The sequence below is a fragment of the Varroa jacobsoni genome, unplaced genomic scaffold (assembly GCF_002532875.2).
Source record: "Varroa jacobsoni isolate VJ856 unplaced genomic scaffold, vjacob_1.0 contig04904, whole genome shotgun sequence".
Classification (NCBI taxonomy): Eukaryota; Metazoa; Arthropoda; class Arachnida; order Mesostigmata; family Varroidae; genus Varroa; species Varroa jacobsoni.
Genome location: NW_019215376.1, coordinates 1 through 14,599, shown reverse-complemented (window position 1 = coordinate 14,599; position 14,599 = coordinate 1). Strand labels below are relative to the sequence as shown.

The window sequence follows — 14,599 nt, the reverse complement described above, 5'->3', positions numbered from 1 at the left end:
TCATATATATATATAATATTTATATATACAATATTCAGCTGATGCGAACATTTTCTTTTTGATCAGGTCCCGTCTGATGGCAACATTTTTTGTATTTTGCCGACTCGCCACAAGGTCACATGACAGCAGTAACGAATTACTAGGGCATTCAGGCAAACATACACTTGTTTCGCTAATTTCTTGTCATAAAGGGCAATACTCAAATGGAACGCTCTGCCAGGTGCTTTAGGCAGTAGAAACCGAACTTCAACAATTTAGATTCCATTTATTATAAGCACGTCGGCCACATGAGGACACCGATAATAGTCAGTCACTTCAATCAACAGAGTAAAAGCCATTGTACGACCACGACTGAGCTTAACATTTGGTTGTTAAACAAACGTCAGCTGGTTTCTATCGCTCTCTTTATTTTGTGTTCCAACAGCTTCTTGCCAAACAAAGTCATTCATTCACTAGCCATCAGCAGAAACAATTTCTACTGACTCCTTCATATAATATATGTATATCATGTAAAACATAATGGCGTGCTCGTACTTCGACACGGTCGTCGTGTTCTGCATGCGAGTCTCTACCTCTTTTCTAAAATTCACCAATGCTACCCACCGTGATCCCCTCCCGCCTCAAGCTTCTGAATAGACTCGTCCTGCCAATTGCTGATGCAGTTCCAGCGGCTATGTCCAAACGATAAATGGCTTTTTCGATACCTCAGGTTGGAACACCAAGCTTTACTGAGTAGTACTGGAGTGAAGTAAGTCTCACAATATATACGTCAATGTATTTTTCTGGGTGCCGCATAAAAAAGTTTTTGTAAAAAACAGTCTCCCGGCTCTTGTTGCTCGGCATAGCACTATACCACAAGTCAACTTAACAATTGAGCCCTTTCTCCAGCTTCTTCAGAACAATCATCACGAGATCCGAATTCGACCAAATACTAAAATAACGTAGAAAGCTCTTCCAAAAGCCAAGCGTTCCGGTATGATCTGCTTTTTAGTGGTGCTTGTCTGTTCGTGATCTCGTGTCCGTTCACCACGCATATCCCCAAGCCACTAAGCGTTCGACCTCACACGCTCTCTAAATCCAGCTCCGATTGTTTGCCGACAGTCTTCGGTCGTGCTAACGGCGATGCTAAGGTCAGAAACACCAAGAAACGGTCACGCTTGCCGAAGCGATCGGTACCATTGCAGGCGTAACCAATATCACTGATAATTGACGCTGCTGGCGCCGGTTCCGTCGCCGCTCTCACTGCCACTTTTTCTATTGCTCTACGTACAAAAACAATAACAACAAAATGCTACATCGTCGACGAACGAGGGGCGCAGAGAACTTTTTATGTGGCGACCATTGTTGGCCAACGGTCGCGACTGGGTTGCTGATGCGTACCACAGCGGGCCCAGAACTACAACATTTGAGTGCCGGCTAATCTCCGTCCGTCTTCATCCGATTTCAGTAAATCGAGCTGAACTGCGTCAGGAAAGTCGGCAAAAGACTCGAGGATCTCGAAGTGGTTGTGCGCCGAGCACGACACAGCTTACAGGAAAGGGCAAGCACGCATTAAGGTCGTAAAACGGATGATGCGATGTGACAAACATCGCACCTAAATATAGATCTATCAGAAGATCAGAAATAACCGGGCACGGGTAGCTGCGTGTTTACATTAATTGTCGCGCCTCATCTGTGTTCTGTTTGTTTGTGTGTTATTATCACATTATGCCTCCGTTATAACAATGGCAATAGCCGGTGACCAAGCCAGTGCACACTAAATGAAATCCATATTTGTTGAATGTTTCAAATCGTTGACTACCGCGCGAGAATGAAAAAATATCGTTCTCAGACTCCCATGGCGACTTGTGAGTGGCGTTCCCTCTGTAAATCATATGATGTATAAACATTGATATGCAAACGTAAACAAAGTTTGGAGCTGAAGTGATCGGTAGTATCAGGGAGAACGCCAAGATGAAGCGAGTAAGCGATACTAATATGTCTAATGCCAGCACGTCGTTAATATACACAGGCGAACATTGGGGATGGGTAATTTCAGGGTCGCCGAAAAACAAAATTTTCTTGTAAACATAAACGCAGGATCCTGTTACGACTTAGTATTACTTTATCCGTGTCGGTTCCACTTATTGATAATTGCAACCGACAATTTACATAATATTGGCTAAAGACATTAATACGCATATATATCGTAAAAACAAGGCTGGTTGATTTCATTCCCATTAGTCTGCCGAATATTGTTCTAATGCCTCCGTCATTACCATACTATTGTCCCGCAAGAATAATAATGATGAAAAGAAGAAGAATACATGTAGCTTTATGATTATGCCCGTAACATCGGCAAATTTATCAATAAGCACGGATTTGTGGTTTTTTTCTATCTCGTTGTATTACAAACACAAAGACCAATTCGTTGTCGAAAATTTATCGACTATATATAAATATATATACACAAGACAGTCAGACTTTAGGCGGTAGCAACAGCTGAATTGTCAACATCAACAGACAACAAATGCAGAAATTTCAGCGATCATATCACGTTAATCATATTCGGCTAAAATTTAACTTTATCTTGAAACACCTGCAACTTCTACACCGAGAGGCAAAATGACATTAGATTATCCACTAACCGTCATCTTCCGGAAGAAGTCGTGCTTTCTTCCGCGGCTCTGGCCACTCTTAACCATACATAGCGCGTCAAACGGCAGGAGCACACGCGCTAAACTGTTGCGTTTAGCTGTTGGCGAAAAATTAAGATACCTCTTCCTTATTTATTTCCTAACATATCGTGAGCAACACAGTGCCGCCGCGCAAGACTCAAGGCATACGACGGTGACATCGTGGTGCTGACGCTTTTCCACTTGCTTGCTGTCGACAAACTAAAACGCCGATAGAGACAAGGGCGAAAGATTTGCCCCCCGTGGCCGGGATAGTGACACCAATCGTGGTAGTCACATGCCGGCTATGGGAGATTTGCTATAATGCCGGTAGCCAAGTTGAATAGGGGACTGGCACGTAACAGAGAAAAATCCTTGCCATGCTCAAATGGCTCTGACCATGGCACTTGATAAAGTTTCCTCAAAGACTAATCTATACCTATCGCGAATTGCTTACGTATGTCATGTGCGTGTATGATGCATCCATATGCGTACTTATATAAGTAGTTATGACGTCTTGGTAGGTGAGACAAAATGGCAAAACGAGGGAAGTGACTGCTTCTAGTAAAAACAATCAACGACACGAGGAATTTGCTTTTCATTTCATATAATAATGGCAGCAGAGAGTTTTCATGACGGCAGGCATTTTTCAAGTACCTCTGATAGACGTAAGTAACGTCCACTGTAACGAAACTACGAAAAAATACCTTCTAAAATGCCAATACGCATCGTCTGGTGCGTAAGGTTTCTTCAGTTAAACGAATAGAGCAACTTCTGCACGGCTGATCTGCCTTCAGGCTTTGCTTATCTCTAGTTTGGCTCTTTTTCCAGAAAAACCAGATAAACCATTTGGAGATGGGACCCACGTTGTATCGTAGCCCATATTACGCCAGATAGATTATCTACTTCTTTTCATAGGCTTACCTTATGTGTGGCAAGACAACAAAAGCTTAGCAATTTCCATTGAAATTAGTGCACCTTTCTCCCTAAAATCTAAGCCCTCTGTTAGTTTAGACCCGGGCTCTCGCGTTATCATCAGCCCTGTTGTTGATAGGACAGGAATATTTAGCCTCAAGGTGAAGGACAGAAGATGAGAGACAAGTGCGAATCGCGATCACATCGGTTGAACTGATTTCCGGGGACGAGTTACCAGCAGTTGGGTCGACGACGCTAAAATACATCGAATGCATCTTATCATGGGTCTCTACTCAGCTTACAGAGCTTATTCTATGAAGAATAAAAAGACGGGTTTGACATCGTATGGAAACGAGTAGACCCCGTAGCCTTTAGCCTAATAAACTATCCCCGTATAGGCGTACATATACAACTGTTTATAAAAATAAATCAAGAAGGAATCAAGACACTCTTACTAATAAAGAGTAATTAATAAAAGTTAATCGAGTTTTACTGTTTAGCAGTTTCCGTGTGAAAGTAATTCTTCATGAAATTATATTGTTCGTATTGTCTCCTTGCTATTGTTACTTTAACATTATCACTAAAGGTTGGAGATAGTCGATGCCCTTCGGATGACTAGCAACGTTAATTAGCATCCGTCTCGTTTAGTAGTAGTTGCAGAAGTAACAATAACACAGTCACAAAAAATGAATGTAACCATAACAGCTAGAACCCGCAGAGGGCAGGTATAGTTACTCCCTCCTCCCCCAGTGTCGAAGACGTGTAGCTACTGCCTACGAGTTATCCGTTTCAACATTGGAAAGTCGCTTCATGCTGCGTTATAGGACGTTTTCCTCGTCACTGTAAACAGCGAAAAGTAGACGTTGAGCTCATGCGTCTGTCAGTGACTAAGGGCATCTCAGTCTGTCTACTATAACCATCTCGATCTTCACAATCTCATAGGACCACACAATCCTGCCAGCTGTATCACGATTAGTACGGAGTCAAATGCCGCGCTCTCTTAATTTCGACTGACCAATGCCAAACGAAAAAAGACAGATTATGAGCTCTGTGACTGGCGGCCACCTACATCACACAATGTATAACTAACGAGTTCCTTAAATCTGCGTGAATATTACGTCAAATGATACGTCATCTGCCCGCCGCCTCTGTAGTTTGTTACGGCTTCTGCATCTTCTGTCTGGTCCACACCGATAAAATCACCTTCCTCACATCTGAGGCCAACGTCAACGACGAACAATACGACTACAACTCACAACAAACGGCATACGCGCCATCTGCCGGTTGGCCAACGTCATATCAAACGCAGGCTACAGTAGTAACGAGATAAATGACGACCACAACGATGATAATTGGGGTAAGTATTGTTTTAGGGGAAATCCGAACGGAACTGGGTCACTGCCCTCTATTCAAAATCGTTTGCCCCATTCATTTTCGGTCTGCTGCCCATTGCTGGAACTTTTGTTTGTTTACAATTTATCGATGCTCTCTCAGAATGAAAACAATAAGAAGCCAAGATATACTCAAGGATAAACAAATTCAGATTTCGTATGTTGTTGGGATACTGTTTTGTTTCAGATGTTTTCTAGCGTCGATAATAAATCGATAGAATGAGAAACAATGCAATCGTTCAACGTTCGTCACAAAGAATCGTTATGGAATTGGGTAAAAAGGTAAACTGAGCATTTTGCTTGTCTCGTTCATTAATTGTTTTCATAATGCTCATAAAGAAGGCTAGTTCAGCGTTCTGTCTGCCGAGCTGCAACCCAAAAGGAAAGCATGAGCAAAGGAACGAGGTAGTCAATTAATAGTCAAATAGGATACCATGTACAAAATCATTAGCTACGTAGTCACCTTCTCCTGATTATCTGGGAGGATTCAACGAGCAAGCCATGCAAAGAAACAAGCATCGGACCAGCACTACTCTGTGCTTACTATCACTAGGCCAAGGTGAGCAGCTTCAAACGATAACTGCGCCACAAACGGAAAACACAGAAATAGTCTGGTACATCCTAACCGTGCTAACTTTTCCAGGAATAGCCAATAGTAAATCATACAAATCGAATACTGTATGGCCATATGAAGTATTTCATCGAACAACTCCATCTCCTTGAAAAGGGAGCAGACAGCCTAATTTCAACTATTCACGTGTAAACTCCAATAGAGCCATGATGATCCTGTGAAAATTCCTGTGCCAACGTTTTTCAAGGGCCTGTCGAGCAAACACCGTGGGTATACTGCGCATCAACCCCATAAATGCTCCGGAGATTTATTCTTCTTAAGCAGCGCAGCACTACGCTGAGTAGGGGCATTTTCACCGTCAAGCTTAAGAAATGTGACCATCAGTATAGCCTTATTCGGCTGGCTGCAAGCCTCGAGGTGTCTATCCGCCATGTTTCTGTGCGTATGTGTATATATGCTTAGACTCGTATGGACTTTTTTTTACCGTCAGAGGCTCATTCCCGCATCTGACGACGCTCAATCCCGAGACGCCGAGGAGAAATAGCGAGATATAGAAAAGTTCATTGCCGAGTTGCGGCAACAGGGTCGTCGATCTAACTAAAAAGACCAGTTAGTCGTTCAGCCGGTCTCCTTTTAGTCGGGCCGGTTACTTGCCGACGCTAGGTATCTACAGCAAATGCCGATATAGTAGGAAAACTGTCCTTGGCTGTTGTAGAGCAAGCAAGTTCTACGCATATACGTAGGTGTTCGCGCTTTTTTCCCCCCTGTGTCATCCTAGTGTAACACAACTAACTGGTCGAGTTGACTGCGTGTAGGGTCGCCTGCCTAAGTATACTAGGCTATCCTTGGGCACCCTCTGCGGATAACACCTTTTGCCCACGGTCTAGATACGTCAGTAGATGGCTGCTGCCATTCTAACACCACTGGCGATTGTCTCAGGCTTCGCGACTGAATCAGTTGATTCACAACTACCTACGCTTGTAATACGGTGCCTTGCTTTGACACAATCGTAGATATATAGAGACAGCGACAAGCGGTCGGGCAGCGGTGGTAATAATGCTGGTGGTCAGCGTCACTGTAGTGTAGTGGAAAAGTGGTCGCTGGCCTCAGTGAAGCAGCGGTACGCTACTGGACAACAGCGGCGGCTGTAATAGCAACTTGGAGTAGGATGATGCAGCACAGACGAGGCGGACCCCTTTGTTTGAAGAAATGATCATTTCGGCCATTGCTGTGTGCTCCGCCAAACGGTGCCGCCAGACTGCCGCCACGCAGCAGCGGTAGGTACAGCCAGAGTTACTGGGCGTCATGTAGAGGGAAGTAAAGGGAAGAGAGGACGAACTACCGCCCGCTTATTTACGCTGACTTCCCATTCTGGCGCTCCTCAATGGCATCGTGCTTAGTGCGGATAACATCAACGGTGCAGCTGTAGCGCTATAATAAAGCATAACTGCTTTGGCTGCGACGTTGGCTGGCGCACGCCGCTTGCACTGGCTCAATCAGCATCTGAGTGAATAGACGCTATCTTTACAGAAGAAGAAGAAGAAGAGAAGAAGAAAAGAAGAAGAAAAGAAGAAGAAGAAGAAGAAGAAGAAGAAGACGAAGACGAAGAAGAAAAAGAAGAAGAAAAAGAAGAAGAAAAAGAAGAAGAAAAAGAAGAAGAAAAAGAAGAAGAAAAAGAAAAAGAAAAAGAAGAAGAAGAAGAAGAAGAAGAAGAAGACGACGACGACGAGCGCTGCTGTCAGCGGCTGTGTCGGCCAGCAACCGCTGTCAATACCTGCCGTCGATATCAAACAGGCCAAACACGAACGAAGCTGACTTCTGCTGTTGCTATCATCGTTCGTTCGTCGTCGTCGTCGTCGTCGTCGTTGCTAAACAGCTGCGGAACGGAGCCGTTGTGATGTAGCTGTAGTCGCCTGATTAACTCATTGACTAACTAACGGAGTGATTGCGTTTTGCTGGTTAGCGTAAGCAAACACTGCAGCGACTGTCGCCGGCCTGCGACTGTTACAGCGACGATAGTAGCGTTGCTGTCACTGCTGATTTGTGGCGCGACAATTCAACAGCCGCATCTGCACCGCCTTTAGAAGCTGTTCTTAAACTGTCGCGCCACCAGCAGTTTCTGCCACATAGTACAGTCTGGCCGATTCGCAGAGTGATTGTGCCACGACAGGATAGCGTATTATCGTCAGGCTGGCCTGGTAGACGTTCTCGCAATAGCGATAAACCTGGCTAGCCATCATGGAACGATAAAAAATGTTTTTCGTCTTTTACGTCCGGTACTTAAGTCGTTAGGCACTACTTCAGAAACCATAGAGCGATAACGACAGTGGAAACATCATCGATCGGGCCAGCAAATGGCCGGCCACACGACTGTGCACAAGCGTCGTCATCACAGTTATTATTCCCACGACGTTACCATCACTCGCTACAACGAACATCGCCAACGACCGCCCGACGACAAGTCGCCGGTCGGCCATAACAGGCTGGACAACAGCAATAACAGCCGCTACTCAGTTGACGCTATGCCCGTAGCTTGATTTCGATTGATCACAATACGAATACACGCCACGTATACGTTGCATCGGCATGTTCGAAGAAGCTATGCTACGACAAGGGAAGAAGGTTATAGGAAAAGGAAAGGAAATAATAGGTTCGTAGAGCGATCAGCTAATACCGTCGCTATCGCCGTCACTGATGCCGGTAGCTTTGCTACATAATTTCGGCTTTTGATTTTGCGGCTCGGCAGTCAATCGCTGAAATCGCTGAAACTGTACAACTTCCATGATAAAAAAAAATCATTCACCAGCTGGCTAAAGACAGGCAACAATAAAGAACGGGTAAACGGAGGGCACGACGAACATCACTGACTGAAAGTACATGTACGTAGAGCTATAGCATACGGCACACTGCACGTAACTGCATCGAAACGAACGCAGCTTTTAAGGTGACTAGCAATACTGCGATCGACCCCCCTAAATGCTACACATAGTTTATTTAAGGTTAAGAAAAAAACCGTATCCGCCCCTATATTCAAAAAAGCTAACTGGTGAGACAAGCCATGACATTCGATGGCTATACGCCGCCGCCATATTTACCTATAACAGTACGCATGAATCTATAGTTATAAACCCGTATGTATCTACGGGATAAGTGTATACGCAGTATAATTGCTTAGTCCATTGAAAAACGCACTCAAAGGCCTGTCTAGAACTTCTGAATAGATGGAACTGAGAGGATGATACGCAGCGGAATCGAGAAACCGTATATCGAGCCCTACAAACACGTTCACGTGCGTCCCAACAAGTCAACGATTTATCGTTTCATTGATATTCACGAGCCTATGGCAACTGATTAGATTAGTTCATTAGCTGGCAAGCATTGTTATCTGTTTTCATCAGCGGCTGATGCCGCGGCCCAATACCATATTATGCCTGCACGCAAGGTGACACTAATACAGTGACGACAAATACGGCGAGTGCAATTTGTGACGGCAACGAGATTGGTAGGAAAATTTAGTTGGTGTAAGAGGCAGCATATTGGCCCTTCCCTCGTTTTCTCCCTCCCCTCTATCTATCGATATATATATATATATACACACATATACATATATACTGTTTTTATGTTTCTCTGTTGCAATATTGCCGGTCTCGTTGTTGTGGCCACTATAACTGCTGCTAAGGCTTAGCGTTGTTTACATGTGTTTGAAATATTACTGTGTATATAATGGTATGACTGCGGGCTAAACTTGTATAACCGCTGGTCCCCGTTGCTTAGCGAAAACCCGCGTAGTAGTAGAACTAACAGTAAAGTATGTGGAATCAAGCTCATCTAAGCGTATATGCATACAGATGTTACGAGAGTGAGAGAAAAAAAAAAGACCACGCGGGAGATGGTCGATAGAAGCCACTGCTACGAATCTAGCCGATGAAAAGCAATGTAAAAGTTTAGTAGCCGCAGAAGTTACACGGCTTAAACACCCCCCCCCCTCTTTTCTCCTACATTGTACAAGCAACAGTAGCAGCAACATAAAAATAGAAACCGATAAACAAACACACGATTATTACAAAGTCCAGTATTTGCTATTGATTCAACCACTACGGTCGTTCGCGGCCATCACAACGGGGATCAACAAGTGCCGTTTTGAATTAAGTTTAAATGATTAAGTCTTTCGACCGGGGCAATCACCGTTCACCGAATACAGCTGGCTTGTTGACCTCAGTGTCAACATCAACTACCTCCTCGTCATCAGACAGCACCATTCTATCGTGACGACGTTCGCTGCGGCTATTTCAGCTTGCTGCTGTTAGTCGTTCCAGCAGCGGACCCTGCCCCCGTGACGTGTCACTTGTAGCGCCGTCCGGTCTGGTCCAGTCAGGTAGGGCGTTAGAGCACCCTTGTGGTTCAGTCTTTTGACGACGCACAGCAGGTAAATGAGCGCCTGAACGAGTGGATTAAACAAATCACTGGGCGACTGACTAACCGACCCATAATCTGACACTGCAGTTCCTGTACGCCGGCTTCCGACGATGCTGTTGTGAAAACAATTTTGCTGTTCTTTGCTGGTGGGTGGCTGGAACACGTGTGTCTAGTGCGCAAACAGGTTCTATCTACCCTTTTCTTTAATAAAATTAATTTTATTTTTGCTTTGAAACGTATCGCTGCCGGCGCTGTCCCGAACGCTGCGATAGACAGGCGAGCAACGCGTCACGAGCCGAGTCATCAGTACGAATACTGACTGGCAGCCGGCAGACCAGCTGCAGCAGCAAGCCAGCCGATAACAACCAAATCCAAGACTCCAAAACAACCGGGTAGCAACGGCAAACAACGTCTGGCACACTTGAGAAATGAACCTGATTATGTCAATATACAAAGGTACATATATGCGCAAAGCACTGCGTCTATGTAGTATATTGTCTTATGGAGAAACTGTTCCTTTTTGCCAAGCAAAAAGGTCATTAAAAAGGAAAATTTTGTGACAACTTTGATAGGTATCCTAACTACATTGCACGTGTGGTGAAGCTACATGACTAGACATTTAGTTAATTCATTCATTTTTCTATAATCTTTAAGGTAGAGAGAGAAATAGTTAATGAACATTTTTACCAACAGTTTTGGTTGGTATATATAAAGTTCGATTTACGAGCTTATGAAGCACATGAAGTAATCAACATAGCAGGGGAAGTCATAATGGATCAGTCCCTGATTGACAACAATATATTCGTAAGGCGTATCACGGTAGTTTTCTAGGTGCTTATGATTAGGACGTTGGTGCTCATACTGGATTTGTGTAAACACTCCAGTCAACACAATCAGTCGATTGTTTCCACCACCTTTCATAACGTTCTCTGCACGGAAAGCCGCATAACGATAGGAAATCATTTAACCCCGATATTACCTAACAATTCTGAATTCCGAAGGCGAACTGCAATATTATTTCCAGTGTTTGCCAACTTCACAGCTGCGCCATAAATCGCAGCACAGACACATTAACGAGGATCATGAAACGAAACGAAAGCTGATAACTTAAGACAGATAGTCGTTACTAACTTCAGTAAAACATTTTATAATTTGGCCGATGTCTGATCATTCGATAAAGGAAACGATCTAACGGAGGAGCATTACGCGCACACATGGCCCGATAATACAACTTCAAACCTGACTGCGGCAGCAGAAAATAGGTGTCAAAGGTTCGTCGAACGCCAACATTCCATACTACCTTAAACATCTATCTCTTTCCATCCTGGAACCAGCCAACCAACGACATTAAAAGCAGCAATATAGCAAACATCAACGGTGGCTATATTACAGAAAATAGTCGTGGAAATACAAGTGGTCCTAACACGTTCATACGTTCATGGATAGATCGAACGTTTACGTGGTTCTCTCTTACTTCGTAAATATCGCGGACAAATATTGAAGCTAATGAATCTCGGCAATGGCTTTCGTTTAAAAAGTAAAATTAGCGCTGGTCTTATCAACGAAAGAGATACTATCTTTTCATAGTTAGGCCACTCTAGTCGTTTTCCATAGATACATCTTTACAAATAAAAATAATCGTAGCAACTAAACTTCTGTCATCATGTCAGCTTAACAAGCCGTATTAGCTATAGTAAAACAGTAATAATAGTAGCATCATAAACACTAATGAATTGTGCTATTTCAATAGCACATGATGATGTCATTCTGTCACGGATACCTGAATGCTAAAAGTTCCTCTTATAATGGTGTTCCTTGTTACGTTGAATACCAGAAATCTGCAAGAAAAATTAAAGGAAGGCTGCTACGGGATCCAGCAAAAAAGAAATAATCATTAGCTTCAAGAACAAACATTTTTACAAAGATCCTTACTTAATCTTCTATCAAAAAAATCAAATGAATCCCTCGTATTTTTGTTGAATCCTACAAGCGAAAGGGTAAAAGGGCGAAACGCGTCAGCAGAGGATATAATGGTTTTTAAGGGCCATTTGAATTTCTAAAAACCTGTTTTGTGTTACAGCGACAGTTTGTAATGAACCTCGGCGTAGATAGACGGCGCACATATCAAAATATAGACGTATAAACAAAATCACAACCGCAATTGTGATAATAATAATAATAATAATAATACTTATCTGTGTTTCGAAGCTGCCTTTTGTGAACCTTCGTGTTGCCTTTTTTTAGTATAGAAAATGGCCACGTTCGCAATGCATTCCTTCTCGGTTCTAACATGATTAATAGGAATTACGTTTTTACCTGGTAGAAGTCACTCTCTTTAGGCGTTTATAACAATTCATCTACCGGCGTTCGACCACTAAAAATTTCCATTATTGTGTTACACGAATATTTGCATACCGTAATTACCGACCCTGCCCCCGACTACATCCGTACCGTAGGAGTACTTTCATATCTGAAATGTTTACACGAATCTCTGATATACGGTCAGCTACAGCAGACAGGGGTTAATGCCTGCATCGCATCTAATACGTATAATAATCATATGTAAAAAGTTCACGCATTTGTTATGCATTTGCTATGCTCGACACCCAGGTATCCATTACGACATAGTTTACGCCTTAAGGCGATGATCATATACGCTACGGCCTTGTTGTATCGAGGTGCAGTGCAAGTGTGCTTGAACGGAGGCCAGTTCCTTTTTCTACGCTTTTACTGTCTACTTTTCAGCGAATGTTAATTCAGCTCAGACCTATATTCTCATATGTTATCTACAAATAGGAGTCTTCTGTTTCTAAAGCGCTAGGTCTTTTAAAACTATACGTGGTCGATTAACACCAAAGCCACAACAGTCATCAATGAGCTGAGTTTACCCAGTTGCTTGGAAGCGGCTTTCTTTCCCCATTAATTCGTTTCCACTGCGCTTCTGAAGCTGCGGTAGCGTTCACATCTAGGGGCCCCATCACACCACAATAAGCTAAATATTCTCCACACACATCATCGGTATTATTATCATCATCTGATCAATGCGTGCGCTTTTGATCCAACGGACTGCCTGCATTTCACAGTCATCAACACACACAAAAATAGACACAGCAGCTTAACTGTGTCGCTACTACTATTGGTTTAGTGAGGTTTTTCCTCCAATGCTCCTTCTGACCCGGGCAGGCGGCAGGCGACAGCAGATCAAGCAGAGCCAATCCACTCGAGCAGCCGCTCTCCACGAGCGCCCCCTTGTGTTTTTCGTTTATTCGCTGCTTGTTTCGCTTCTTTACCGCTATTCAGTGCGCCATCCCTATCGGTTTCTCTACCTATCCTTCTTCTATCGTTTCTGTGGTTCTTGCGACTCATTTCGTCGGCATCACCGTCATAGCTGGGCCTGAGGGTGACATTGGTCGGCGGCGACAGCAGCAACAGTAGACATAGATAATAACATGTAATCAGAAAACACTGGGGTGCTCCAGTGAGCGGCAGGACTACGCGACCAGCGTTTCCATGGGACAAGTACCGCGCTACGGTCCTAGCATAAACGCATAAAATTATTGTAACAACAATATAATAATTCGAGGATCATTGCTTTCTGAGCAGACATTTAGGAAGCCAGCCTGTTACAACAACCTTCAGAAGCAGCGACTATTATAATATAAGGACAGGTGACTTATTTTGACTTCGACCAATAAAGTTCCGATACGAGGTTTGAGTAACATGTGTAAATAAAAAATATTGACTAATTAGCTGAATATCAAGCAAAAGGCAACAACAACTGAAATGGCAAATCAGTGATTTTTTTCGGAGAGTGCCGGATTTGTCTAGAATATATTTTGCTTTTTTAAACAGGATACGTGTACGCGTACAGGCTATCGTCGAAAGATCCGTTGCAAGAGTTTCGTCGAAGTACACTTGTGTAACCGAATGAAGACACGTGACAGAAGCATTTTTAAACATATTGAATAATATCCGTATAAAGCACTTAATCGTTTACCGACATTTTGGCTACTTTTATTCGTTTAGCAATATCACTTCCCAAACAAAGACAAACGTACACTACTTGTAGTACACATATGTGCGGTATGAAGTGCTTAGAGTTCTCAACGCCAATTTCCGCCCTAAACGACTTATGTTGTAAGAAGCCTAATGGACAAAGACAATGTTGCCTTGAACAGAATAATTTTAGTTACATAGGCAACTTAAATTTCAACTTAATTGTGTGCAATTTTTACAACCACACGTTTAAATATTACGCCTCCAACGAAGTGTGATGATTAATTTGCTAACTACCTATAATATATTTGTATTCCACTAGTGAACTTGGGCCCTAAGCAATGCCTCATGCTTTGAGTGGAGTACGTTCTAACGAAATGTATAGTATCTGTATGTATATGCACGATATGCACGCAAGGTTTAGTGCAACAAAAATACATTTCGATAACCAGCTGAGCATATCACTTTCACTGCAGATGGTAAAATCTAAATTCCAGCTTTCAATCATGCCTCGAGCACAGATTCAGCAGGGAAAATTAAGCATGACTTCACCCCTAAATATGTCAAAAATTGACAACGCGTTAAAATGAAATGAGATAACATCAGTTGACGCATAGTCAAACTCAATTGAAATTTAATTTGAAATACAATGTGTA

At 43.1% G+C, this 14,599-nt stretch overlaps 2 long non-coding RNA genes across 2 annotated transcripts; both read left to right on the top strand.

The window, feature by feature from the left end:
* The first annotated feature begins 75 nt into the window (after window positions 1–75).
* LOC111273127 (uncharacterized) lies at window positions 76–13,949 on the top strand. The gene is made up of 3 exons (XR_002687879.2): window positions 76–4,926; window positions 5,148–5,242; window positions 13,800–13,949. It is a non-coding gene; the product is annotated as an uncharacterized LOC111273127 (long non-coding RNA).
* Window positions 5,251–12,169, top strand: LOC111273126 (uncharacterized). The gene is made up of 2 exons (XR_002687878.2): window positions 5,251–10,403; window positions 11,128–12,169. It is a non-coding gene; the product is annotated as an uncharacterized LOC111273126 (long non-coding RNA).
* Window positions 13,950–14,599: the final 650 nt, after the last annotated feature.